At 39.8% G+C, this 27886-nt stretch overlaps 1 pseudogene; it reads right to left on the reverse strand.

Moving 5' to 3' along the window:
• Positions 1-17046: 17046 nt before the first annotated feature.
• Positions 17047-27592, reverse strand: LOC102543703 (LRP chaperone MESD pseudogene; annotated as a pseudogene).
• Between the last annotated feature and the right edge of the window lie 294 nt (positions 27593-27886).

A 27886-nucleotide genomic window follows, 5' to 3' on the forward strand; every position in this document is an offset into this window, starting at 1 on the left:
AGCAGAGAAGCAGCAGGTCGGGTTTCTGCAAAGAGGGGATGTGGGGAGACGCCAGGGGAGGGGGGCGGACTGGCACCCCTGAGGGCTGGGAGGCCGGGGCTGCGGGGACGGGAGGGGAGGGGGGAGGAGGAAGGGGTGGGGGTGCTCTCTTGTCTTCATATGACGTCAGGGCTGCTGGTGAGACTCCTAGGGGGGCCTCTACCAGGGATCAGCAGCCTTAGTCTGTCTGCCTCCCCCTCGACCCTGCAGGGAGGGGCCGACTCGCCTGTGATAACTGAGGAGCCTGAGGCTCAGGGAGGTGGAGCCTGTTGGTTACAAACCCTCAGGCAAGGGACACCCAGGCTCACACCCCAAAGCCCATGTTCGGCTGAGCAGGGTCCCCTCCTGTCCTCCTGGCTGAGCCAGGGCCCCACAGGCCCCTTCCAGCCTGTATTAATATCTCTTTAACATTCTAGATCATCAAGGCTCCACCACTAACCCAGAAATTTGGAAAGGTAAGCTATGTGTTTGGTCCTGATGTTGTCAGCCTGCCTGATGACACACAGAGAGGCCTCCTGCTGCCGATGGGGATATGTCCTCCCCACTCCCCCAGCTCCCACCTACCTGGGCAGGGAGAGCTGGCAGCAGGAGGATGGTGACAGAGAGGCACAGAGGGGCCCCAGGGAGGACATAGGACTCAGCAGTATCACCCAGACAACACACTTCCCATGTTCCCAACATGGCCTGAACCAGACCCTTGAAACTGAATCAGCAACATGATGTGGCATGTTTCAGGAACAGCTATGATCCCTCCTGAAATAAATGAGCTTTTTGTCAGTTCCCAAGTGATGTTTGTAGGATGGTCCTTCCCCAGGACTCCAGAGCATCCTTTGTGGAAAAGGACCCTCAGGTTTCAGGCTCTGGTCCCCCTTCTCCAGACTCTGAGTCCATTGGGCTCCATTTCCTTGGTATTTATCTCCATCTCATGTCAGGGGGAAGGTCTCGGTTGGCGGTGACCTTGAGGGACATGGGGCTGAGGAGAGGAGAAGGAGGATGGTATTGAGCTGTGAAAGGGGCACAGCCCAGGTTAGCACAGGGACCAAGGGACAGGGGAGCAGGCTGTGGCTCACCGGGGCAGGGCCCATAAGAGGCAGTTGGACCAGGGGCACAGTGTCCTGAGAAAGGGGACCTGGGCCTGCGATCTGGTGGGAAACAGGGTCACTGCACTGGTTGCAGTGTGGCCTGGGGTTGCTCGATCTGCCAAAGTCAGGTAAATACCCTCCTGTCCCTGCTTGTGACCCCCCACCCCCGGTCCCCCACAGCTTCCATCATGTGACACAGCCCCAGGCCCAGCTTCTCCAACAAGGGCGGCTCTGGGAACCAAGGGGACAGAATAGTTTGTTGGCCTTTGGGGAAGAGCCATCTTCGTGAACCAGAAGGGGTTGGCATGTTTTTCACACGGATAACACTCTTACTGTGCCTGGTTCTGCTCATTTGTCCTTAATTCTCCAGCAAATATTCTCTGAGTGACTAGAACTTGACAGATGCTGGGGCAAAAGATGTCATGTGTCTGCAGCCAGCAGCTGCCAGACAAGGAAGCAGACAATCATTTTTTCTTTCTAGAAACCATGTGCCATACAACCATGTACCGAGGCGATCGTTTCCCATAGTGAGAGTCAGGAAGACAGGACAACGATGGAGGTGAGAAGGGCCCTTAGGGAGGGAGGGACCACCCCACCAGGCTGGGGGCTGGGAGGAGAAGGGAGCCACTTTCTGCAGCAGAGGCCTGGACCAAAGTCCTGGCTGGGTGGAGACGAGCTTTATGGGCTTGGACCTTCGTCACTTGGGTCCCAGCACCACGGTCTTCCCCTTGGACCGGGCCCAGGATTCTGGATGCTGGCCGCAGTAGCTTGGGTTTCACTGGCCAATGACCAGATGAGTGAAAACAAACTAAGTTACAAACAACCTCACACAGGTCAGGAACAAATATTTCTGAGCCATGATCTCACCACCATTAAGCAACCCGGAAGTGCCCCCAGCTCCTGCTGTGCTAGCCGAAGTCTGCTCAGTGAGGGAGGGAGAGCGCTCACTGCGTTGTCCTTGTGGCCCCTGAGATGGGTGACCAGATCCTCAAGGAGGAGGGGGCCTGAGGACACTTCCTTCCCTGGGAGGTGCTGAGCCCATCCTGGTGACTGTGATCCCAGCCCGGCGGGGGCAAAAGACGGCAGGGATGGAGAAGGCTCCGGGTGGTCCATGTGAGGAAGAAAAAACCCACCATCTCTGCCCAGCTTTGCTCCCCTCAAACCCCCGCACTGCTCTCCCGTGCACCCACCGAGGGCCCCCCGCCCCCCACTGCCCCCATCCTGCCTCTGTCCATGGTCCTACCCACTGCTCCCTCCTGGGATCTTCAATAGCAGCTGGAGGGCCAGCCCCACGTCTCCCCTGACAGTCAGTGTGGGGCACAGAGAAGCCACAGCAGCCCTTCCTGAGAGGGAGGAAGCCACCAGCCTGGGTTTGTTCCTGCTCACAGGGCGGATCCCCACCCTCGACCCCCCAGGTCCACTTTCTTGTCTGCTCTTGGTCCTCACCTTTCTCACTCACCCCCAGTATCAGGACCTTGTCCCCTGCACAGGGGTGGGCCCTCTTCCCTGCCTTCTCCCTCCCTGCGCCCCAAATGCAGGCCGTCTTCCCCCTTCTTCCAGCTCCTGCCCAGGTGCCCACGAGCACCACATGTTTCCCCCTCAGGCTGTCTCCTGACTACTGCATATCTCTTCCAGCTTTGCATTGTTTTCTCCTAAAAGTAGCCTCGACTTCTCCTACCCCAAAAGCCTGATCTGTTCCAGAACCCAAAACAATCTGTGATTGACAGTGACCACACATAGAGCCTGTACCAAAGACCAAATCATACAGAAATTAATCAAGCAATTTTTCAGTGGGTGAAAGTAAACACTGATTTTATTAGTAATTTATGTCTATGAAGCACACAAAAATCTTAAAATACAACCTATCATACATTACAGGACACTAAAACAGGATCTGTTTTCTTTAAACTGTTGTGGTTGGAATTACTGAGGCTGCAATGCTTATCTGTTTTCTATTAATGAAATACTGGAAATTTTGAAGTTGAGCAAATCCACAGATACTCTGAAAAAAGAGAGTGAATCTTTAATGTACAAGTTTTTTTTTTAATCTGTCCTAACCTGATTGCAATTTCATAACTTATTGATAATCAACTTGTTTTAACTGTACATAGGAGTCAACTTGGGAATCAAGAAACTAAGAAACTCTTGTGTCTTAATCAGAAACAAAGAGGTGACCTGTAACAATTCAATCACCCTCTCAGGCTCCACACATTTTATAAATGAGGCTGAGAGAGATTAACCTTGTATACCCTCCCTGCACTACCACTGTGTGATCTAAGTTCAGAATAATAGGAGAATAAAAAGATCAAGATACTAAATACATGGCTACACATCACACATCAGTTCAAAATCCGGAAAAAGTAAGTGGAGAACAAAAGAAACGTGGGCTGTTTGGGAAGTTCAATAAAACTTCCTCAGCTCTGGAGACCCCTCCCCCAGGCTAAGCACCCACGGAGAACGGACGTTTCCGGTGCGGCCCGCCCCTCACTCACCACTCAGTGCAGCACACCTGTCTGCTGAAACCTGGTCCTGACCTTCCACTTGACAAAGCTGTGACCTCTGAATGCATGCTCACTTAGGGCAGGGAGATCAACAATTGCTCCCAGCCTTGGCAATCTAGAATCTGTTTGAGGGGAAGGGGGTCTCTTCCATTTCCGCTCTGAAGCTCTGGCGAGAGGTCTGAGGGGGTTCTCAGGGGTGCTTTCTTCTCAGGTGGGTTTCTGGTTCATTAACTTCCTACCCTCCTATGGCTCCAGAATTGCTTTGTTTCCAGAGAAATGGGACTCGGGTATACAGGACAAAATTTAGTTGGAATCTTCAAAAGACAGGGCCCCCAATCTGACTCCAGAAGGTTGCTCCCCAGGCTACACCTTCTATAAGCTGAGCACACAGGCTGGGAAGTTCAGAAGCCCATACTCTGGACCGTGGACTTTGAGCCTAGGGCTCCTGAGAGTAGCAGGAAGGGACCTGTGCCACTTTGAAGCTGTGAAGGACCTAGCACTGGCTTCCCATTCGCAGCAACTGATTTAGACGACAGATCCAACTCCCTCGCCTGCTAGCTACGTGAACTTGGGTAAATCATTCATCTCTCCAGGCTGGTTTTCTTATTTGCTGAAACAGGTGTTGGTGAAAATTCAAGAGATGCCAAATAACAGCAACAGCTGCTTAATCATTCATCACGAGCCCCTAGGCTCAACGCTTCACACGTGTCGTCACTCGGAGCGCAGAGAAGCGGGCTGAAGAGGCCGCTCTTCCTCGGGGGGCGCGGCTGGGAGCGGAGCTGGGCCGCTTTGGGAGGCCCAGGACACGTGCCCAGGGCCGCAGTCCTCCGGACGGCCGGCGGCTCAGCCACAGAGTCTGCGCGCTGGCGCCGCGCTCTCGCCGCGAGCCGCCCGCCTTTCCCCGCGCGGGGCCCTCGAGCCTCCCCAAAGCCCATCCCGCACGGGCTGGCGTCGGCCGCGCTCCAACCTCCATGCACCCCGGCAGTCGCGCGGTTCCAAGCAGGGCCCCGGACAGACTGCAACCAACCGACGAACGCCGCCAAGCCCCAGGCGCCCGCCACGGAGCGCACATGCGCACAGGGGTGGGAGGCGTGGCCGCGCGCAACTTCCCATCAGCCCCAGCGCGGTGTGTACGCTCCTCCGCGGCGGGTGGGGCCGCGCGCAGGGTTGAGCACATAGCGGTACCCGCGCCAGGAGACCCGGTGGATGCTTGGGAAGACGCGCGGGGTGACTTCAGCGCCGGACGCGGGGACCTGCGACCAGCCCTGGAAATGAAAAACACCCGAACAGTAGGGTTTCTCCCAGGACCGGAAAATAATGATGACTGTATTTTATTATCCTACTTTTTACAAGGCAAGCTTCCAAGAATTAGTAATATACAAAGATTTCAGGAAAACCTGAAAATACAAATCAAAAGAAAGGAACAATAAATACAGCTTCACATCTGCACCCTGAGATTTGTGTGCTTAACCATGAAAGGTACAACCTTCTGATAGTTTGCAGAAATGCGATCGTATATGATAGGTCTTGTCACTAACCTTGCAGAAAACATTTTCATGTAAAATATAACCCCAATTATTTTTCCCCAACAATAAGAATAATAATTAAGTTCTTTCACTTAATAGTATCAAAAGTTGTACAAAATACTTATTTTCGAGTAATAAATGAAAACCTGTAAAGACAGTGACATTTTGTGGAGTATGACATTGAAAAATCTTGAATAGGCACAGGTTTCTTTTACTTTCCCAGAAAGAAAACTCAATCTATAACAATATGCCAAACAGAATCTCAACAACTTTTTGTGACTTTTTCTTTTTCCTTTTAATTTTTTATTGTCTTACTCAACAAGACATTGTAACCTTACTCCAATTTCCAAAAAATTAGAATTTTGGGGGAAAAAACAGTAATGCTTAGCATATATTAAAATTTTTTTTAGTTTGGAATTGGCACTAAAGGAAAAGAATATTTAAGAATTTATTACACAATTTAACAAGGAAATAATTGAGTATTCAGTTAATCACATTGGACAAATAGACACTTGAAATTAAACTTTGTAAACCAGTTCACAAATTACAATAAATGCATTTCAAAAATATGAAATAAATATGAAATATGAAATAAAGATTAAAATTTTACATGCAAGTTATTATATTCTTCTCAGTTTTTTTAAACAGTATTTTCCCTAGCTCTGGCCACTCAAACAGCGTAGACAATCTCCCAGTAGCAATGAGCACAGTTAATACTCAGAAATCATCCATGGAAAGTAGACAGTGATCTTTGGAAAAGTGATTGATTGTAAGTCAGGCCAAGAAAAGTACAAGATTAAATTACAAAAACTTACGATACTAGAGAATAAAGAAGCCCCCACAGATCAATGGGGTAAAATACACGTAGGAGCAAGCTTGAGGAGGTACCCACTAGCAAAATTATGAGATCAATTAAAGCACCTAGAAGAACTATTCTTTTTTAAATGAGAAGGAGGGACACTGACACATCTGAGAAGATAAGAGTAGATGTACTTCTATTCCACCTCCTAAATACAGCTAGAAACCTTGGACATTATATATAAAACAAATAAAAGAAGCCTCTGACAGATGCAGAGAAGGTAAACAGCTAGGGACCCCTGGAACCAAGGAGAAAAATAGTGATCAGTTCTTCTTGCTTCATTATGTTCCAAATTTTGAGCTAAAGGAAATGATAACCTGGAAATGCCAAGGGGTACAGACAACAAATGCCCCAAAACAAGCCTGCTGTCTCTAGCCAAAGAACCGGAAAGGGGCAGCCTAGGAAGATGGAAAGCTTTTAGTCAACAATCACTATACCCCAGACAAATATCACAGAAAGAACTATGGCTCCAATCCCACCCACACCAGTAAAGACTGAGCAGGAAGCCTCGATTTCCACACTCACCAGTCTTAAATGATGTGCCTCAATCCCCTACCCCCCAACCCCCCACCACATACGCACAAACACAATGAGGTGGTGTCAGGCCAAGAAGGGAATTGGAACATTTGTCTTCATCCAGTAGTAATGAAGGTATCCCTACCATGATTCAGTGGAGAGCATTTGGGGAACCAGAACTCCTACCCTCCCTCAGGAGCCCAACTCAGGTTTCAAAGAAGAGCCAGTGGGAAACATAATGGAATTTTACCTCCAACTTTTAATAAAAAAGCAATACCCTCCAACTCCCCCACTGGAGCAGTATGAGAGAAAGCCAGCTAAAACAGAAGATTTAAATAAGATGTACAGTCTCTTAAGGTAATATGGAAATATTCAAGTTCAAACTAAAAAATCACTCATAACAAGAAAAAGGAAGCTCTCAAGCTGAATGGAAAAAAAAAGATAATCAGTGGAAGACTAGAAGAAAGAATATTAAGGTTATCTGACAAAGACATCACAGCAACCATGATGAAAATGTTTCAACAAGCAATTTCAAACACATTTGACCAAATAAAAAGCTGAAGAAGCTCAGAAAAAAAAAAAACACCAGGAGATACACAGAACTAGCAAATGGAAATTTTAGAAATGAGAAATGAAATAACCAAAATTAAAAATTAAGTGTATGGGCTTTAAAAAAGAGAAAGAATGAAGGGGACAAAAGAAAGGATAGTGAACATCAAGAAAGGCAGGTGATAAAAACAAACAAACAAAAAAACCAAGAAATAAAATGAACAAATATAAACTAAAAGGCAGACTGAAGTCTTATATATCAATAATCACACTAAATCTATCTGGTCTAAATGCAAAGATTGGCAGCATGGCTTTTTAAAATGACCCAGCTATATACTGTCTAAAAGAAATTATATAGGCAGGTTGGAAGTAAATGTGACAACCAATGGACTAATTCCTCAAAAAAAAAAAAACCCATCATAACTCACCAAATGTGAAATAGATAATTTGAATAGCCCTATAACAATTAAGGAAGTTGGATTCATAATTTTAAAAACTCCCCAAAAGAGAAATTTCTAGGTGTTGTTACTGGAGAAATCTACCAAACACTTAATGGACAATTAACACCAATTCTACAGAATATCTTTTACAAAATAGAAGAGGAAGGAACATTTCCCAATTTATTTGATGAGGATAGTATTTCTCTGATATCAAAATCACACAAAGACGTTGCTAAAAAAGAAAACTACAGACCAATATTTCTCCTGAACATAAGTACAAAATTCCGTGACAAAATATAAGCAAATATAATTCAGTAATACGTAAAGAGGGTTGAATACATCATGGGATTTATTCCAGGAAGAAATGTTTCAATATTCAATAGAATCCACCTTATTAACAGGCTAAAGAAGAAACATCACATGATGATATCAGTTGATGCAAAAAAAAATCACAAAATTCAACAACTACACAAGATTAAAAAATCCCAGAAATACAGGTGTAGAGGGGAACAACATGATAAATAACATACACAAAACCCTCCAACTACCATTATACGTTACCATTATACTGGTGACAGACTGAATGGTTGCCTCTAAAATCAGGAAAAAGGCAAGAATGTCACTCTCATCACTCTTATTCAACATACTGCTGGAAGTTTTAGCCAGTGCAATAGACAAGTAAAAAAAAAAAAGGCATACGAATCAAAAAGACACTAAACTGTCCCTATTTGCAGACCACATGATTGTCTATATAGAACATCTCATGGAATCTATTTTTTTTAAAAGGTTGCAGGATACAAGATAAACATGCTAATATATCAATGGCATTTCTGTATACTAACAACAAACACACAGACATCAAAATTGAAACTACAACACCAATGCTCAAAAAATTTAAATGCTTAGGTGTAAATCTAACAAAACATATACAGGACTTGTACGCAGAAAATTACAAAAGGCTAATGAAAGAAATCAAAGAAGATCTAAACAAATGGAGAGAGATAATATGTTCATGGATTGGAAGATTTATTATAGTAAAGACAATTCTCCGCCAAACTGATATACACGTTTAATGTAAATATTATTTAAAAATCCCAGCATGATATTTTTGTTTATATAGAAAGATTAAAATGTATATGGAGAGACAGAAGAGCTAAAGAAAGAAGAATTCACCTGCTAACCAAAATTTCAGAAGCCAAGATCTGATTGAAATAAAAAGGTGTTTATTTGGGCTTTGTTAGGACTGCAGCCCAGGAGACACAGATTTAGGAAGCACTTGATATGTTCCTCCAGACTGCAAAATGGGGGTGGCATACAAAGACAAAAATCAGAAGGTTACAGTTATTTATATGAGTTATTTATCAAGAATTATTAATTGGAGCTGAGAGGTAAGGATGCTTGTCAAGTAAAAATTGGTGGGTCAGATATGGTTGCCTAGTTACAAGCAGAGACATAAAGACCATAAGTTTGCAGCCGGCAGGTGTTGTTTTAAATACAGTTGTTCTTGAGTGTGGTACAGTTCAAAGAAAGTTCAAGTTCTCAGTGGTACAGAGATGTTTCTGAGACCAGATCCTCAATGGCCATCCGACTCCATTTTTATATACCTGAACTGTGACTATTCCATCTGAAAACTCTATTCACAAATGGAAAAGACTGATACACTGAACTTCATCAAAATTAAAAATTTTATTCTGATACAGACAAAAGTTCACTTTAAAAGAGTGGATTTTATGGTATTTATGGTACGGTATGTTAATTATGCCACAATAAAGCTAGAATAAAAAGGAAGCTACTGGGAGAAAATATTTACAAACCACATATCTAATAAAAGACTATTATATAAAGAACTCTCAAAAGTCAACAATAAAAAAGTAAACACCCAATTAGAAAACTGTCAGAAGGCATGAAAAGAGATTTCCCTAAAGAAGAGATATAGATAGCTAATAAGCAGAAGGAAAGATATTCAACATCATTAGCCATTAGGGAAATGAAAACCTAAACAATGATGTGCTATCACAGCTATCATAATGGCTAAAATAAAAAATGCTAAGTCCACACAAAAACGTGTACACTGTTATTCACAGCAAAATTACTGGTAATAGCCATAAAAGTGGAAACAATCCAAATGTCCACAAACCAATGAATTGATAAATAAGATGTAGTACATCCTTACGATGAAATATTATTCAGCTATAAAAAGTAATGAAGTACTGACACATGCTACAAAATGAACCTTGAAAACATGCTTAGTGAAAGAAGGCAGACACAAAAGGCCACATGTTGTGTATTTCCATTTGTATGAAATGTCCACAATAGGGAAATCTACAGAGGCAGAAGGTGGATGCGGTTGCCAGAGGTGACGGCAAAGGAGGGGATCTGAAATGAGTGCTACTTAGTAGTTTCTTTTTAGAGCAATGAAAACGTTCTAAAATTAGATAGTGGTAATGATTGCATAACCCCACGAATATACTAAAAACCACTGAACTGAACACTTTAAAGTGGTAAGCTTTATGATATATTAATTATATCTCAAAAAATTTATTATTTAAAAAAAAGGAAATAGTTTCTATTAGGAATGCAGTATCACTAGTAAGTTTAAAAATAATTTAACCAGAAAAAGAAAGCAGAGACAACGCTTTATGCTGGTGTGGATATAGAGAAAGTAGGTCAGTCCTACATTGCTGATGGTAATGTAAAATGATAGTTATTCTGGAAAACAGTCTGGCAGTTTCTTTAAAAATTAAATATACAACTACAAAACAACCAAGGCGTTGTACTCCTGGGCATTTATCCCAGAGAAATTAAAAGTTATATTCACACAAAAATCTATATACAAATGCTTATAGCAACCTTATTCACAGTCACCAAAGACTGAAGAAAAACAGATGTTGTTCAACAGCTGAGGGGTTAAACTGCAGTACATCCATACCACAGATACTACTCAGCAATGACAGGAGAGACTGACCTAATGACACACAGCAACCTGATGACTCACCAGAGAATCACGCTGAATGAAAAAAAAGTCAGTCCCAAAATGTTACATATTGTATGATTCCAATCATGTAACATTCTTGAAATGATGAAATTATAAAAATAGAGAACAAATTACTTTTGAAAGACTTTTTAAAAAATTACATTTATCAATTTATTTACCTTTTCCAGCATTTGATAGTTGTGTAGATTCAAGTTTCCATCTGGTATCATTTATCATATTTCTGAAAAACTTCCTTTTACATGTCATATAATACAGGTCTGTTTCCAATCTTCCTCAAATTTTGTTTATGTGAAAAAGCATGTCAGCTTCATTTTTTCAAGGATGTTTTTGCTGAGTAGAGAATTCTAGGTTGCCCTTTTTTCTTTCAGCAATATTGTCTTCTGCTTGCTGAAGAAGAACGTCTGTTATCTTTGTTCTGTGTCTGTTTTCTCAAACTGCTTTTAAGTTTTTATTCCTTATGACTGGTTTTCAGCAATTTGATCATGCTGTCTCTTGTGGAGGTTTTCTTTTGGTTTATCCTGCTTAGGATATCACTGACCTACTTAGATCTACAGGTGTATAGTTTTCATCAAAATTGGAAAGCTTTTGGCCATTGCTTTTTGTTTTTTGTACTTTTTAAAAATTGAAGTATAATCAATTTACAATATTGTGTCAATTTCTGGTGTGCAGCATAATGCCTGAGTCATACATATACATACATATATTCCTTTTCATATACTTTTTCATTATAGGTTACTACCAGATGTTGAATGTATTTCCCTGTGCTATACAGTATAAACTTGCTGTTTATCTATTTTATATACAGTAGTTAATATCTGCAAATTTCAAGCCTCCAATTTGTCCCTTCCCACCCCCTTCCCCTCCTGCTAACCATATGTCTGTGAGTCTGTTTCTGTTTTATAAATAAGTTCCTTTGTGTCTCCCTTTTTTTTTTTAAGATTCCACCAATAAGTGATATCAGAAGGTATTTTTCTTTCTCTTTCTGGCTTACTTCACTTAATGACAACAGATCCATCCATGTTGTTGCAAATGACACTTTATTCTTTTTTATGGCTGAGTAATATTCCATTGAATATATACCACATGTTTATCCATTCATCTGTTAATGGATATTTAGGTTGTTTCCATGTCTTGGCTGTTGTAAATAGTGCTGTGGTGAACACTGGGGTGCATGTGTCTTTTTGAATTATAGTTTTCTCCAGATATATGCCCAGGAGTGGGATTGATGGATTATAAGTCTATTTTTAGGTTTTTAAGGAACCTCCATACTGTCCTCCACAGTGGCTGCACCAATTAACATTCCCACCTACAGTGTAGGAGGGTACCTTTTTCTCCACACCCTCTCCAGCATTTACTATTTGCAGACTTTTTAATGATGGCCATTCTTACTGGTGTGAGGCCATGCTTCATTGTAGTTTTGATTTGCATTTCTCTAGTAACCAATGATGTTGAGAGGCCATTCATTCTTAAAATATTTTTTCTCCCTCACTCTATCCCTGTCCTGGGACTCCATTTACCTGTGTGTTAGACTGCATTCTATTGTCCCACAGATCACTAAAGCTCTGTTTTAGCCCTTGACTTCTTTCTTCTTAGTGCTTTATTTTAGGAGTTTCTATTGCTGCCTTCAAGCTCATTGAACCTCTTTTCTGCAGTGTAATCTCATCCAATGTATTTTTCATCTCTGGAATTCCACTGGATCTTTTTAATATCTTCAATCACCCTCATTACAAACTTGAATATATTTTAAGTGACTGATAACTATTTTAAAGTCCTTTTCTGTCAGTTATGAGTCTGCTTCTATTGGCTGATTATTCTTGTGGTTTTGTTCACAGTTTTCTTGTAATCTCAGTAATATCATACTGCATGCCAGTCATTGTGATTATATTGTTGAATGCTGGGGTTTATTATTAATGCTTTTTTTTAACTTGGCCTCTAAACAATCATTTATAGATAGTTTAATTCTTTCAGCGTTTAAGCTTTTGTAGAGGTGATCTAGACAGCCCTTCCTCCACAGCTCTAGAAATCCATAAAAGAGGCATGATCTATTTGTGGTATCTACTAAATATTCATGTATTCAGAGATCTCTCAGCATTGGCTGGTGAGAACTGGAATGACTTTCCAACTCTTCCCAAACTATGGAAATGTTTCAGCTTAGAGCTTCTCAGAAATTGTTCTTCTCTCAGCATGTATTGCTCGCCCAGCTCCATGGCTCTTCACCTTCACATTCACAGCCAGCTAGTTTTTTGCTTCTTCCATATACTTACAGTTTTCTAGTTTCTGGCAGAAGTACAAGTCCATAGGATTTATTCCTTCAAAAGGATAAATTAATAGGACAAATTCCTATTAATAATTTTGTACCTAACCTTTGCACACTTTATTATTCTATGAGACTGATGCTAAATTAATTGGAATATTTACAAAAACACAGACTGATTTTTTTTAAATTGAAGAGTTTAGTAAAAAACAGTCATACCTATTTGTATATGCCAAGAGTACAAATACAAATATTTTTATACAGTAATTTAAATCTCAGAAATATTTTAAGTATACATTGTGTTTTTAAACTATAAAAATACTATTTACAGTCCAGGCAAGATGGCATACACTCATTTCTAAGTACAATTATAAACTCCAAGAAACAACCAAAGGAAAACTCTCAAAGGTAGCAAGAAGGCAAACTGGTTTGGGCCATAGGACTGACAGAACAACAGGGCGCGGCGTCTTATATCCCCACGTGCAAAATTAGATAGTAATTCAGGCCCGGTGTTGTCACCCCCAACCTAGCAACAGAAGCAAGTTCATGTAGGTTCATTCATTCCCCCAGACTGAACAGGACAGGATAATTAACACCAGTTGGAATTCTCTGCCAAAAAACAGAAGAAGAACACTTTAATTCATTCTGTGAGATTAATATTAGCCTGATATAGTGCAGAAAAAGAAAACTACAGACCAGCACCTCTCATGAACTTACACACAGAAATCTATAACATGATAGTAGGGAGCCAAATCCAACGATGTATAAAAAGTATACACCATGACCAAGAGGGACTTATTCCAAATTGTAAGGTTGGTTAAACATTACAAAGCTCATAATGTAATCAATCCATCATATAAATAGGGCAATGAAGAAAAATCATAGGATCATATAAAATGCAGAAAACCATTTAACAAAATCCAACACCTGGGCAAACACTGGGCAAGTCAGGAATAGAAAGTGTACAGAAAAGTGTTAACATAGCCAGCCTGAGACTAATATCCTTAGGAAGGCCTGCTTGCAAGGCTGGCCTGGGGCTGGTAGCACCTGGATTTGCTGAGTCCTATTAGTCCTCCAAGCCAGTCACCAAACCTAGGGGAGGTCTTGGGGATGCCCAAAAGAGAATGAAATTACCCCAACCTGATAAAGAGAATCTATTTTAAAAATCTACAGCTAACAGCATACTTAATGTGGAAAGAATGAATGCTTTTCCCCTAAGATCAGGAACAAGCAAAGATGTCTACTCTCACCACTCTCAGTCAGCATAGTATTGGAAGTTCTAGCCACTACAATGAGCAAATGGGGGAAAAAGCCTACAGAGTAGAAAGGAAGGAATAAAATTATCTCATTTGCAAATAACAGGATAGTCTGCAAACAAAATCCAAAGAAATCTACCAAAAGAGAGAGAGAGTGAGAGAGAATTCCTATTAATAATGTGAGTTCAGCAAGATCAGAGTACAAGAAAAACAAAGAAAAATCGACCACATTTCTATAAATCAACAATAAACATTCAGAAACCAAAACTTAAAACACATACCATTTAGAATAGCTGTAAGGAGGGTATAGCTCAGTGGAAGAGTGCCTGCATAGCATGCATAAGGTCCTGGGTTCAGTCCCCAGTATTTCCATTATAAACAAATAAACCCAATTACCCCCCTAAATTTTTTAATAAATAAATAAATTACAATAACTCCCAAGAAAATTAAATACCTAGGTATACACTTAATAAAACATGTACAGGATATGCATGCCAAAAATTATAAAACACTGATGAAAGAAATCAAAGACCTAAATAAATAAAGAGATGCACCATGTTCATAGAAGACCCAACATAATTAAAAAATAGATCAACTCTCCCCAGATTGATACTCAGATTTAATACAATTCCTATCAATAAACCAGACCCCATAAAAATTAAAAATGTTCATTCTGTGAAAGGCCATGTAAAGAGAATGAAAAGACAAGCTACAGACTAAGAAACAGCATTTGCAGACACATGTCTGACAAAAGACTAGAATCTAGAAAATACAAAGAACACGCAAAATTCAATAGTCAGAATATAATCCAACTTAAAAATGGGCAAAAGACAGGAATAGACATTTCTTTGAAGACAATATATAGATGGCAAATATGCGCATGGAAAGATGTTCAACATTATCCTCAGAGAGGTGCAGGTTAAAACCACAGTGACCTACACTGCACACCAATCAGAATGGCCAAAATAAAAAAAAGTTTTTAAATAGTGACAAACCAATTGCTGGTGAGGATGTAGAAAAAGTGGGTCACTCATATACTGCAAGTGGGAACATAAAATAACACAGGCACTCTAGAAAGAAACAGTTTGTCAGATTCATGAAAAACTGAACGTGCAACTACCATACCACGTAGCAACTATCCTCTTTGGCATTTATCCCGAAGAAGTAAAAACTTCTATTCATAAAACAAGCAAACAAACAAACAAAAACAACAATTCTACACAAACTTTCATAGTAGTTTTATTCATTAGCCCAAAACTGGAAACAGCCCAGGTGAATGGGTAGACTAACTTTGGTACATCCACACCTTGGAATAGCATTAAAAAAGCAATAAAAAAGAATAAACTGTTGATAAACACAAAAATGTGGATGAATGACTCTTCAGGAAATTATACTGTGAAAAAAATCAATTAGAAGAGGTTACCTATTATATAATTCCATTCATATAACATTTTAATGACAATATTTTACAAATGTAGAACGCATTATCAGTTGGCAGAAAGAGTAAGGGAGATACTGAAGGGCAGTGGATGTGGTTATAACAGAGCACACACAGAATCCTTATGGTGAGGGAACTGTTCCGCATCCTGACTGTGGCGGTGGAGACCACAGTCAGTGGTGCATACATGAACCTGCCCATGAGATAAAATTGCACAGAGCTAAATATACATACACATAAAAGAGTATAAATAAAATTGAGAAACTGTATTTATCAGTGGATTCTATCAATAATGTCATTATCCCGGCTGATATCTGAACTACAGTTCTGTAAGATGTTACCACTGGAGGAAACTGGGTATACAGGGTCTCTCTGTATCACTTCTTACAACTGCATCTTACAACCTACAATTATCTCAATAAGAATTTCAATTAAAACCAAAAAAATCACATAGGTACTAAGCATGGGACACCTTATGTATTTCATATTAAAATTATGAAATAAAAATTTTATGTTATTAAGCAAATATATACTTCCTACTATAATGTTGGTTTCCAATAAACAAATCATGCAGTTTCTCTTATATAGCATACTTACACATATTCTGCAAAAGAAAAGGCCTCTTTTTTTTCACTTTTTAAATTCTTTTGGACTTTGTAACATCTTCAAAATACTGATAAAGTTATCAAATTATCAATTTTTTGCTATTCAGTGAAATGTCACTTCTGGGCAAAAGACTTCTCATATTTACTGGGCCCCCCAACCTCATAGCAGGCTGTTCTGCTACACAATGAGTCCAACAAGAAGGTGAAGGCTTTTTTTTTCCTTTTCAGTTTTATTAGGTAGAATTATTACAGTTTGACTGCACACACACATTACATTGCACGTAAATACATACAGTAGACTCTCCTTTACAAAATCGCTGAAAGAGTGACTTCTTGCTGAGACTGTTCTGTCAGCACACTCATAGTATGTCTTCCCCCCCTGTAATTCTATGGTGCTTACTTAAAGTTGACTTCTCACCAACAGCCCACCTCCCACGCTCATTAAATTCATAGTGATTTTCCCTTGTATGAGTCCTCTGATGAATAGTGAATGTTAGTCTATCAGAAAAGACTTTCACGTGTTCATTATATTCATAGCGCTTCTCCCATGAGCTTGCTCTCTTCATAGTAGTGAAAACTGCCCCCTCACTGAAGGCTTCCCCATATTCATTATATTCAAAACAATGCTTCAGAGTTTGAGTATCTTGATGCTGAAATAAGTCCTCATTTTAACTGATGGTTTTTCTATTTCTATCACACTCAAAAAATTTCTCTCTGGGAGAAAGGGTACAGCTCAACTGGTAGAGCACATGCTTAGCATCCACAAGGTCCTGGGTCCAATCCCCAGTACCTCCTCTAAAAATAAACAAGCAAACCTAATTACCTGTCGCCACCAAAAAATTAAAAAATTTAAAAATTTTTCTTTCTGGAATGAGAATTCTTGTGCTTTGTACAGAGGAATAATCTCCCATGTGCATTAAATTTGTCAAGCGTCCTTACAAAGGAGTTTCTAATACTAAGAATTAATTCTGAATCAGAATTCAAACTCATTACAGATGGTCATATTTACCAGGTACTTTTCTTGATAAAACAGGGTTTGTATCCAGAGAAAATGTTTTTCCTATTACACTATTCCCCTCTTTAGCTTTGTTGACAAAATCAACTTTCCACAAATGCTGGTCTTCCTTTCCTGGCTCTTCTCCATCAGGTCAACTACGCAGAAGTCTAGAAATAAAAATAATTTACCATAGTTTATAAATGTTAACATATTTCTTATGAAAAGAAGACATCCTCATGTCTTATTCTAGCCCAGTCTTTTGCTGTGAAAGTAATCCCAAGGGCATGCTGCCTTGCTCCTCTAGGTTTGAAAAATAAATAAATAACTTGCAGTACTGGAAAATGGGGAATCTGGCAACAAAACATGATAACCTGGCACTTCAAAAATGTTTATTGTGGTCAGCATTTTGCAATATATGCCAATACAGAACCTTACGTTGTATACCTGACACTCAAATGTTATATGTCAATTAACATCTCAGTTTTTTAAAATGTGACATTCAAAAGTAGATAGAGCAGAGAATTTGAAATAAGCACAACAAATAAATTTTTAAAATGTTTGAATGACTGCTTAATCCTGGGATGGGGAACCTCACAGGAACAGAATCAGCCCAACAACTCAACAAATAGTAAGTAGAATCACAAGGAAAATTAATAGACAATGATGGTGAGAGGAGATATGAAGGAGCAATTAGATCTGGAAAATTCACCTGAAGCAAGAGCCTCACTAACATACAAGCCTACAACCTCATCCCCCTCTCTTCTATTCCACATAACACCACCAAATTAAATTCCAGAAAGCACTCACTTCCATCACAGATAAAAGGAAAACTCTATTACCTAGGCTATATTTGCATTCTTATTGGGATTCACAATGAATAGTAGTGTCAAAATGAAGTACATATTCAGGCTATTCTTATAACCGCGTCAGATGCACATCTTTATTTCTCTAGCATATAATCATCTAAAACTTACAGAACTTCACTTATACAATCAATTATCCATCGTCATTAGAGTCCAGAGTGCTTCTACCTATCTCTTTACACTCAACTGATTCGTCTAATAATTGTGAAATTCTTCTTATGCCAATTTTCTGCTCTTTGCAGTTAAAGGCAGAAAATAAAAATTCTGAGACTCAATCATAGTCAATAAAAGCTAAAAGATAGAAAAAGAAAGAAAGAAAGAACATACAAGGTGTCTCCACACTTCTTTCATACCTTGTCCTTGTCATGAAGGTATGAAAGAAGTGCACAACTGATGCAGTATTCCAAGGAACCCACTAAGAAAACTGAAGGATGATATAAATGGTGAAGATTTACTTCACTTGCATTGTCCTTCTAAGAAATTCTATCATCCTTCTATTTTCTTATATTTTAGTGTATTTTAGCACTGTTGAACATAAGTGATGAGTAGTGTTGGAATAATTGCTAGGGTGATAAAGTAGCAAAACATTTCAAAATATATTAAAATAAGATCACAACAGTCTCATGTTTCTTAGATTTATAAATGAGACCAAATCACCCATGTGGAAACTGAAAGATAAAATTAGTTTCACTCAATTTAAAAATATAAATCAATATTCTCTTTGTTTGTCCAAGGGAAATTTTTATTTTACTTTTTAATTATAAGAAATTATGACAAGGTAACCACAAATCAAAAGCATACAATAGAGTCACAAGAACCAAAAAGAAACCAAGCTAATACAAAAGAAAATTTTCAAACCAGAAAAATACCATATGATATCAGTTATATGTGGAATCTAAAGAAAAAAAAGACAAATGAATTTGTCTACAAAACAGAAACAGACTCAGACATAGAAAACAAACTTATGGCTACCAGGTGGGGGAAGGAGGTGGGAAGGGATAAATTGGGAGTTCGAGATTAGCAGATATTAACTAATATATATAAAATAGATGGACAACAAGTTCATACTCTATAGCACAGGGAACTATATTCAATACTTTGCAGTAACCTGTGGTGAAAAATAATATGAAAACGAATATATGTATGTTCATGTATGACTGAAGCATTGTGCTGTATACCACAAATTGACACAACATTGTAAACTGACTCTACTGCAATAAATATATATATATATATATATGTATATATATATATATATATAAGAGAAAAAAGAAATTATGAAAGTCACAAAGCATCAACTCTTGCAAATAATTAGAACTGCTTCAAAAAGAAATTCAAAAACTAAAGCTAGGTACACTAGACCCCTGAAGGTATAATTGACACTTAATATTTTATTTACCCTAATGTTTGAAGTATATCATTATTCCTTTTTATATTCCAGTAAAGGAATGTAGCCCATTCTTTCTTTTTATATTTCATATGTACTTTTCAAACACTGTATACCTATATTTGGAAAAATCCGTATTCACAATATCTGCCTTTTAACAAGAAGGTTTAGTCCTTTTGAATGTATTGTAATTACTAAAATATCTAGGTTGGTTTCCTCCACTGCACTTACAGTTTCCACTTGTTCTAAGTTTTATTTGTTTTCCCCCTTTCTTTCATTGTCTTTTTTAAATCTGATCCAAGATATTTTTTTCTTTTCCATTTTATTCTCTTCAAAAGTTTAGAAATTACACATTACTTTTGACATTTACTCATTAAATTTGAACTTCACATTTAACTGAACAACACTTATTCTAAACAATATAAGGATATTAGAACATGAGTCTAATCAATTGGTTAAATAATTTATATGCTATCATTTTTCAATAATTTACTTTTGTTTTTCTACCCAACAGAATAAACATTACTACTACAGATCTTCCTCAACTTACAATGTGGTTATGTCCCCCAAAACCCTTTGTAAGTTGAAAATATCACCAGCTGAAAGTGCATATAATACACCTAACCTACTGAACATCATAGCCTAGCCTCACCTACCTCAAATGTACTCAGAACACTTACATTAGCCTCCAGTTGGGCAAAATCATCTACTGCAAAGCCTATTTTACAATAAAGTGTTGAATATCTCATGTCATTTATTGAATACTGTATTGAAATGAAAAGCAGAACGGCTGTCTGGGCCCAGAATGGCTGCCCACCCCAGTGGGCATGTGGCTGACTGGGGGCTGCAGCTGCCCCTGCCCAGCAGCACCAGAGAGGATCCTACACCAGATCTCTGGCCCAGGGAAAAGAGCAAAATTCAAAGTATGGTTTCTAGTGAATGCGTATTGCCTTCACACCAATTAAGTTGAAAAATCATGAGTTGAATCATTGTAAGTTGGGGATCATCTGTAAATATTGTTTAAAACAAACAATATTTGTTTAAATTACCCATGTCCTCACTTATTTCCTTCCAAAACTGCTTCCCCTCAAGTTCCCCCAACTGAGTTACAGGTATTACCAGGTATCCAGTGCCTCTGGGAAAAAATTTTTGAGTTTTATTCTCTTTTTCCTGTACCCATAATCCAATCTAACAGCAAATCCTGTCTTGGCTACAACTTCAAAATGTATCAAGAATCCAACTTTGCCACTTTACTTTTACTATTTTCAAGCCAGTATAAGCACCACAATCTCTCACATGGAGAACTTCTAACTGCCCTCCTGACTTTATTCTTCCCTCCACCCCACAATTCTGTCAGCGTTTCTACTGTACAGCAACCAGAGATATACCTGAATCTGATTAGAATATGTGCTCCTTGAGGGGTGGGAATAGCTCAGTAGTAGAGGGCACACTTAGCATGCATGAGGCCTGGATTCAATCCCCAGTACCTCCATTTAAAAAAAAAAAAAAAAGAACATGTGCCCCTTTGCTCAAAACCTTCCAATGATTCCATGTTAATTAGAATTAAGGAGTTTTGGGGGAGGAAAATAGCTCAGTTTTAGAGTGCATGCTTAGCATGCACAAGGTCCTGTCTTCAATCCCCACCACCTCCATTAAAAATTAAAAAAACAACAACAAAACAACAACAAAACAAAACAAAACAAAACAACCCTTACTAGAATTAAGGAGCTTTCAACAGCCAGCAAGGCCACAACCTGGCCCCAACTACCTCTCTGACACCATGTCTAATACACTCGCCGTTACTCACTGACCTCTATCCAGCCTGGCACACACACTCCTGGCCTCAGGTTCATGCCATCTGGCTGGAATATTCAAAATCTACTGTCTCACTCCATTCACATCTATGTTAATTATAGTATTGACCTCAAAGAGGCTCTTTCCTGAACACACTTTCATAAACAGCACATTTCATTCTCTTTTGCCACTAAAATGCAGGCATCATATTGTTAGCAGGTGTATCCTCAGCACACATGACAAACCTGGCATACAGTAGATGTCAAATTAATACTTATTGAATGAATACATAACATAAGATTTTAAAAAGACAGCTGAAATTAATGTGGAAATAATAATCAAATATTTAAACAGAGAGGCAAGAATTGGATTTTTGGAAGAAAACCCAAGAAGTCGTTTAGCTGTTATCTGCCAGTGTGATTACGCATCTGAGGCATAAAAGCCAATTATTCACTCAATCACTTACAAAGTTCTACTAAGTCTACAAAAAAATTCCTGAAAAATCTCAAAGATGCCAACATCTGAACTAACTCTCTGGGATCCAGTTCCTCCCCAGGTTACAGTAACCTCTGCGCTCACTAACTCCCCTGGGCGGCTCTGGCTTTGGGACTCTTCCTCTAATATCCATGGCTCTTCTCTTTGCTCCAATTTGAAAATCACCTCCGGTTTGGTAACACAATACCCTGTAAATGGGAAATTGCATAGGACTTGGAACAGGTGGCCTGAAGTTCAGGACCCTTAAAGGAGAACAAAGCTATGCCTGCATGAAGGTAGGTCCACTTGAACATTTCACTGGGGAAGAGGAAACAGTGTTCTCTGTAGTCCCTGAAAGGGATCCATCATCTCTGACCCCTGAATTTCAAATCTATAAATCATTAATCTCTACAGATAAATCACCTATATCAGCAGCTAAAAAGGAAACAAATGTTACTTGAAGTTACAAATTATGCAATTCCTTACCCACGAGAGGAGGTAGCTATAGTTCTCCAGCATCACGTCCCTGTACAGGGCCCTCTAAGCAGGGTCCAGGTACTGCCACTTCTCCTGGGTGAAGCCCACAGTCACATACTCGAATGACACTAGCCTCTGAAACAGCACATCTGTGTTCAATCCAGAGTGACCAGAACTGGATAACATGCAGTGTGTTGGGGATCTAACATCCTGCCATGTTCACAGTTAACAGTTGAAGGGAAAATGCAACATAGGATCCCTTCTGTCACTATTATATGTTGTGGGAAAATGAGGAATCCTGGTATAAGGACCTGCCAGTGTATTAATTTCTTAATCCACACAAAAAGTGTATGAGGTGCTGCCAGTGTGCCAGGAACTCTTCCAATTTCTGGGACTATGAAGATCAATAAAAGAATAATCCTTAATCCTGCTCTCAAGGAGTTTATAATCAGATCAAAAAACACATTTAAACATAAATATCTGCAAAAAAATTGTATAGAAGCAATGTTAAGAGTCTCTGAAACATAAATGGGTAGTTGCAAAGGGGGGAGAAAAGTTTAAGTTCTATTTTGTATTATCAGGTTGAGCTCTACTGAGGGGTAAAGCACTAAGTCTTAACACAAAAATCATGTGCTCTTTATAAATCTGGGCGAACTACATAAAAAAGGCATGGAAGCATTAAAAAATACTTGATAATTATTGGAACTACATGATAGGAGAAAAGGGTTTGAGATGTATTAAGATAAAGCCTCAAAGACATAATCAAGAGCAAGATTAAAAGTAATTGAGGACATGATCCTACAGCCTAAGGGTTCCAAAATATTTGATCACTTACCCGCTAATTAAAATTGGAGCACTCACGTAGCATAGCTATTTATGTATTTATATATACATGAAATTTCATTCTTATTTTTGAAACTCAAATATCTGTATATAGATATGTTAATAATTCCTTCCCATATTCCAATAGCTTTTCTTGGGCGTCCCTGGGACAGTGTTGTCAAAGTGCAGTCCATAGGTCAACGTCAGCGTTGGCTGGGAACCTGCCAGAAATGCAGAATCCTCAGGCCCCATTCCACACCTAACATCACAGCCAGTTTCCAAGGTGGTCACCAACGATTCTCACCTCTCAGGATTCATGACTGCATGCAGTCCTGTCCCACACTAAACAGGGCTGACCTCTGTGACCAACAGGATGTTGCAGAAATAGCAGAGTATGACTAATGAGGCCAGGTCACAGAAGAACACTGTTTCTTCCACTCTGCCCCTTCATGGATCACTTTCTCCAGGAAAAACCACCTGCCATGTCACGAGGACACTCTGGCAGCCCCATGGAGAAGTCCACCCGGGGAGGAAATGAGGCCTCCAAACATCAGTACTAATTTGCCAGCCATGTGAGTGAGCCATCACGGAAGCAAATCTTCCAGCCCCAGTTAAGCTTCAGATGGCTACAGCCTCATGAGGCCCCTGCATGAGATAACAAGTATTTCTTGCTGTCTTAAGAAGCTCGGGGTATGTTCTAGTGCAGCATTAGATAACTAATACAGATATTCTGGGAGTGGGACTTATTGAATTGTGTTTTAACAAGCCCTCCAGGTATGAGACACTGAAGTTTAAAAGCCAGTGATCTAGGGGAGTCAAAAATAAGGATGCTAAAGGAATGTGAGGACTCTGGCACCTACAGCTACAACCAACATTAAATATAGCCTAACTCCTAGCCAGAATAACATAAATCCTCACACTAAAAACTTATTTACCTCAGTTCTATTACCAGATACATGTCCAGCTCATAACAAACGACTGCAAGACAAACCAAAAAGCAAGAAAAACAGACTCAGAAACGATGAAGAAATCATCAGAACAGACTCAGATACAACACAAATGTTGGAATTATCAGACAAGGAGTTTAAAATAACTCTAATGTGTTGAATGAAAACATTAGACAACATTCAAATACAAATGAGTAATATAAGTAGAGAAATAGAAATTCTAGGAAAAAATCAAAAGTAAGTGCTAGAAGTCAAAATGCACGAGTCACACACGAGCCAAGGAAAGAACCAGTGAACTTGAAAACAGGTCAACAAGAGCTTCACAAACTGAAATGTGAAGAGAAAAAGAAAGAAAAAAACAGAACTTTCAAGAATTCTGGGACAACCTCAAAAAGTATAATATATGCATAACTCGAATACCAAAAGAAGAAGGAACAGAGCCAAAGAAATATCTGAAGTACATAACCAAAAACAGTCTAAAACTAATGACAAATCCAGGAAGCTCAGAGACTATCAAGCTAGATAAATACCCACAAAAACCACATCTAGTCATATCATATCAAATTGCAGAAACCCCAAAACAAAAGATCTTGAAAGAAGCTAAGAAGGCGGGGGAGGAGTGGGGTAGTTGATGGGGGTGATCCTTACCTTCAAAGGAACAAGTATAAAAGTCTCAGAATCTATTCAAGCAAGGAGACAGTGGAGTGAAATATCCAAAGTGATAAAAGAAGAAAACCACCAACCCAGAATTAATGAAAAAGACACACTGAGTCATACGTTTATATAATTCTAAATGACAAGGGTAAACTCTTACAAGCTTCCTGATGAAAGAACAGCTGACTCATAAAGTAAAAAGAAGTACCCTAGTTTTGGATTTCCCCTCTGCAGTGGCAAAAGCAAAAAGACCGTGGGATTACAAGAGAAGAATTTCAATCCAGGAATATTATACATTAAAAAAAAACTGTCTTTCATATGGAAGGCCCCCAAATCAGACGTGTTCAAATAAGCAGGGCCTCAGGCAATAAATCACCATGTAATCTCTGCAGAGAAAACACTAAGGAGGTGCTAACAAGCTGCCAAACAAGTCTCAAGCAAGGGGAAGGCGAAAAGGACAGGAAAGAGTGAGAAACAACAGATCTTGTTATTGATGTATGTTTACAACTAGATGGATGATATTAACATGATTTGAAATGTATAACATAATGTTCGAGAAGACTTCCTGAAAGAGAAAAGACTTTCTGTAAGAGAAGAGCCAGTAATACACTGACAAGTTAGCACAATGGAGTCTGGGTGTGGAGTGGGGTAGACGGACAACTTAAAACTTACTAAGGTCATCCAAGAGGGGCCGGGGAAGAGGAGCAGCAGACGAGCAGTGAAGTCATCCCGATATGTTAGGAGATGTAAGTTCAGTTGTAATATTTAGGTGTGGTTGGTAGCTCTGAGAATTGAAAATCACTAAACTATCAAATTAACAGAGAAGAAAGATGAAATAATGAAAAATATGCATATGCCAGAAAAGGTAAAGATTCTGAAAAAGTATAATTAGTAGTATAAGCTATGATAGGTTCATTCCTGGGTTTCGGCACCAAAAAAAAAAAATTATGTTACATATTGTATTATGTGTATTCAAACACAGTATTTAGGAAACTAAGACAGATATGTAAAACCAAATACATGAATTATCATATATAATGTGAATGGATATATTTCTTATCCAATACAGAATGTCATTTTGGTCTAAAAAAACAAGATGTTGCCATTTGTTGTTTACAAAAAATAAATCTAAAACAAAGCAATAAAGAATGGTTATAAAAGAAGGAATGCAATGCACAAAATATTACAAAAATTGCAAATAAAGGGAAGTAAGCATGGTCTTATTTATATCAGATTAAGAAAAATTTGTAGCCTTAAACTTTATTTTTTTTAAATAAAGTACTCATACTGTATTTTCTCTTAAAAAAAGGGAAGGGGGGAAATAGGTGCTATGAGGCCCAAACAAATACACATCACTATAAACCAGTAAGTGTACTTTAAAACAAATGAACAGTAGCTTCCACTGGGGCAAGGCAGTGGCAATGGGGAGGTGAAGACATTTTGCTTTGTCCTATTCTTCAGTGTTGATGTTTCCTAACCATGTGCTATTTTTAATTTGTTAAAATCACAATGGAAGTTTTTTTAACAAGTAATTTTAGTTCTTAAAAATGACACCTGTGTATAAATTCTGCAGCTCTTACTCAGAGCGGGCTCTGACATAGAACAGCAAAATTAGACACGCAGTACATCATGATAGTACCATACGAAAAACACCACAAATTTAGGCACGTTATCAAAAAAAAAAAAAAAGTTTAGAAATGAATGAGGTTACCAGTCCTCTGCTACCCCCCCCCGCAAGGGTCTCTGCTGATGCCTGATTTACACCCTTTAAAATGATCACATTAAATGGAACACACAGCTCTCAACACCAGCATGACTCTTTCCTAAATAAAGTCCTCTTCTGACAGACCCCCTTAAACAGACAGACCCCATAAAACCTGACAAACACCAAGAGCTCTCTGTAACTGATGAGAGGAATTCCAGTCCAAGAAACTCAAAGTGAATATTCAGGATTTCCAAGTTAGGTAGTCTTCCGCTCTCTGCATTTTCTGCATAGATCTGTGATTTACACACCCTGATTGTGTACTGAGATGCCGGCGCTCCCACAGTAATGGTAGTGATGTCTGCGGCATGAAAAGCTTGATTCAATTAAATCAATAGTTTTAAAGTTTGATTAGAACCTGGTATCCTTTCAGTTAAGGGAAAATGGAACGCCCGGACGCAGCAAGCTGCCGGGTCTGAGGTGCACTGAGGGGAGCCGTGCCACAGTCCGACTGGCGGCCTCACCACGCACATTTAAATGGAAAAAAGCAACACCGTCAGTTCTCCATCTAAAGTGATCTGATAGTAGACGTCAATGTGTCAGGGTCCCATGTTAATTACAAAACCTCTGTCTTCTTACTGGAAGACTTTTACACTGTAATTCTTATGCTGACCACAAACTGGTCACGTGGCAGACCTTTCCTAGAAGAAACTGGAATTCCATTCGTGTGCGGTTCCCCACGCCCGCCCCCATCTCCGCCCACACGCTCCCCCGCAGAGCAGCGCAACCCCCTCACAGCTCTTCTCTTTCACTCACAGCTCTGTTGTCTTCCTCTGAAGCTGGGGACTTTGGCTCTCCCTCCTTCTTCTTTTTGTCCTTCTCTTGCTTGGTTTTATTTTTCTCTGCTTCCTCCTCCTTTGCCAGGATACACCTGTCCCTCCAGAGTTACATCAGCGCACCTGTCTTGACTGACCAAAAAGCCCTTGCTCTCCCAGGCGCGGCTTCCATCACGAAGCATGACGATGGGGCGGTCTGACCCCACGAGGAGCCTCTGGACGTCGTAGGTGGCGTTGAAAAGACTGTCCTGACAGAGGCTCGTGACTTTCTCTGTCTCCTTCTTGGTGGGGCTTCCCGACACAGTGACAAACATCATGAGAATCTTGCTCTTTTTCGTCATTTTCAGCATGCTCTCAGGCTTGCCGGGGTCTCTCTGTGAGAAGGCAACAGGTGCGGAGGGTCTCCTGCTCGGGGAGGAGTCCTTCTATGCCGTCATCTCTCTCCCGCTGTTCCAGAAGACGAGCCGTGTCCGCATCACTGTAGTCGCGAATGTCCTTCTTCTTCCAGGGAGGCGGGGTAGCCTCGCTGGGCGTTTCGGGAGGCCGTCGGCGGCCAAGACCCGAGCTGGCAGCAGCAGATCAGACACACAGAGAAGGACCACGGCGGCACCTGTCCAGCCGGAGGCCGTCACCTTGGCCGCGTAGCACCGGCCGCCAGACGCTGCTGCCTTAAACTTTCAACAGGGAAAAGGCAGGTACCATGTAATGATCAATGATAACATCAACCAAGGCTCAGGTCACATCTGTATGTATCCAAATAGATAACAGAAAAACTGTTACAATGACAAGATAATTTGATTAAAGAGAACAAATCATAATTACTAAGAGACAATATATCTCTGTCAACAAGAAAGGACTACCAAGCAGAGTTCA

The sequence above is a fragment of the Vicugna pacos genome, chromosome 11 (genome assembly GCF_048564905.1).
Source record: "Vicugna pacos chromosome 11, VicPac4, whole genome shotgun sequence".
Taxonomy (NCBI): Eukaryota; Metazoa; Chordata; class Mammalia; order Artiodactyla; family Camelidae; genus Vicugna; species Vicugna pacos.